Below are 2750 nucleotides of genomic sequence, written 5' to 3'. Positions count from 1 at the left end.
TTTTGATTAAGTTGCAGCAGACGATCTGATTTCTCCCGCCAGATAATGAACCGTAAAAGTTCCACCATTTCTACGTTTCAGTTGTATTGACAATTGACACTGACGCGTATTTTATTCTTCCTTCGGTTCATCTAATGTCCGAAATTTTCCAGTCTATCTATCTCAAGATGTTCTTAACTGTAGCTAATTAAAATATTGAATTGATTCTTCAATTCTTTCAAACATACAGTATGGTTTTAATGAATTGCTATTTCAGACGAACAATATGATTTTTTTTAATGATGTACAAAATTATTTTAGAATAGAAATGATTGCAGTAATTAAAATTTAGGCAACAGACGAATTTGAAAATAAGACTTGTGCCCCATCAACAGAAGAGTAAAAAAAAAACCCCTGTTTATATTTTATCATTTCTAAGAGATATTTCGTCTTGCTGTCACATTCTGTAAATTCTTTGAAGTTCCAGTAAAATACAGGTTTGGTATGGAACCTTTCAATTTTGCAAATTTTTCTGTTTTTTCTGTCATACGTTTTAATTATGAATCATAACTCGTGTCAGCTTCATTAACAAGGGGCTAACAAAACTGTTTGACAAAATTACGACTTTTTAATGTTTCAATGTAAGTTTAAAATGTACCCCCGAAAAAACCCCCCAAATCTGCCAGGTAAGTATATACCGCAATAAATAACCATCGAACAAGGTTGACGAACATGGCTGTTGTTGGAGAGTACCGTAGTAGTATCCGGAATAAATCAATGTCACGAGTCTCGTTGTTGTAATCGTCCTGTTTTACACATGTACATTGCGTTGGCAGGTATTGTGTCAGAAATTAGTACTATGTTAACAGACTGGGTCCCATAAATCACGTGAAATATATTTCATTAATATCGTGGGAAATAATTAGGAGTAAATTTACAGGCCTAAAATTTGAATTCTAAATTTTGAATTGCGAACTGCGTTCAAGAACACAGTTCGCTTTTCCATTGCAAATAAGCCAGAATCTCAAAAAGTTGAAATGATTACTTCACCATATTTTCAAGGTGGTAATTAATGGTATATCACCAGTAGATGACCCTGAAAATTTCAGGCCACAAATATGAATTCTAAATTTTGAATTGCGAACTGCGTTCACCATATTTTCAGGGTGGTAATGGTATACCAAGCATATTGATAGATTGAAGACACGTCTTAGTGGTTGACAAAGAAATTATATACATTGCTTTTTCAGATTGTTGTGTCTGAGATTCTACCCAACCTGAAACTAGTACTATGTTGGAACCACATCAAAAGGGATCTTATTTGTACCCTCAATGATCTGATCGTGTATTCTTGCCAGTTGGAACAGCTACTACAAGCAGAGGACGAAAATAAATTTGATGCTATATATACATGTACTCAGAATTTTCTGGAATGTGGAATTTGCCTGTTTTCGTCCATCTCAGCGAAATAAAAGAAGTTCTGAAGACTAGAACCTGTAAATAGGCGCTTAATTTGAAGAGTACGAAATACGTGATCTGTTCTCAGGTACAAACAACATCTGCGAGAGATTTAAACGCCACTACTAAAAGACTTGGAACCATTTTAACAAGACCTTCGACCTTCGGAAGAATGTAACACTCTTTTTATTGCGTCAAAACAAGTCAAATCTTATGCTTATTGACACATGTATTACTATGTTGTATTATAATATTATATATAATTTATTAGACCCTTGACATCACAATTTAATGCAAATATGCAAGTGTACCTCATGTACCATTGTATATGTTAATGGTTTGAGAGAATTGAGATAAATTGAAATTGAGTTGATATTTGTGTGTATGGGGGGGGGGGTATAAAACAATCAGCATGTTGGCGTTCCCACGACCATTGTCACATCTGAGTAAAGATATATGACGTCTACTTATATATAGCATGGAATTGCCTTAACGTGCAAACACAACTTAGGAAATAATGTCTGTTAAAGAAAATTTATGGGAATGTATTCATACAGTGCGTATATCAATTTATTCGCTAGCTTACTTGTATTTGTTGTTCTTTTAGCATGTTGCAATTCAAATATGGAGTTAATTTACGGGAATCTAAGTAGTAAAGCTAGCAAATCCTAATGTCGAAACCCTTGATTAGGTCCATCAGCCTCCTGTTCATTTAGAGACTCATTGAGTGATGTTGTTAAAAATTTTAGGTCATTTTTTAAGGAATAAGGAATCATTTTTTTAGTATTATTAGGTGATAATTTCGGTCGGGGCGTAGTCAAATCCAATAAAGCCCAAATGGCTTTAAGATAGATTTGAAAACGCTCCGACCGAAATTAACACCTCATGATATTCGAAGAATGAGTCCTTATTACTTATATTTATATTATTTCCAGTTCATACACATTATTTTAAACCACTATTTTTTTAATGTAGCACATGCTATGTATTACTACGCGGCGCAGCCAATACCGTTTTTCGGTACCGGTAATGCTATTCTGCTAGACATGCCCATTTTTTGTCACTCATGTTTTATGAAGTTATTAGGTTTTTATGTTTCAAAATTGATTCGTAATGTTATCACAGACAAATACAGTTTAATGTGACTAAAAATCTCAAAGCAAGAAAATAATCGCAAATAATCGAAAGAAAACGCAACCAACACCCTTAAGAATGGAATTTTTACGATCTGTTTTTTTTTTCTTTTTCAGTTGTTGTTCAGGGTATTTATGGCCCAGAATGTTACGGCTAGCTGTTATGCTTTCCATACTGAG

The sequence above is a fragment of the Crassostrea angulata genome, chromosome 7, assembly GCF_025612915.1.
Source record: "Crassostrea angulata isolate pt1a10 chromosome 7, ASM2561291v2, whole genome shotgun sequence".
In the NCBI taxonomy this organism is placed as follows: domain Eukaryota; kingdom Metazoa; phylum Mollusca; class Bivalvia; order Ostreida; family Ostreidae; genus Magallana; species Magallana angulata.
Note: the sequence above shows the minus strand (reverse complement) of the source record.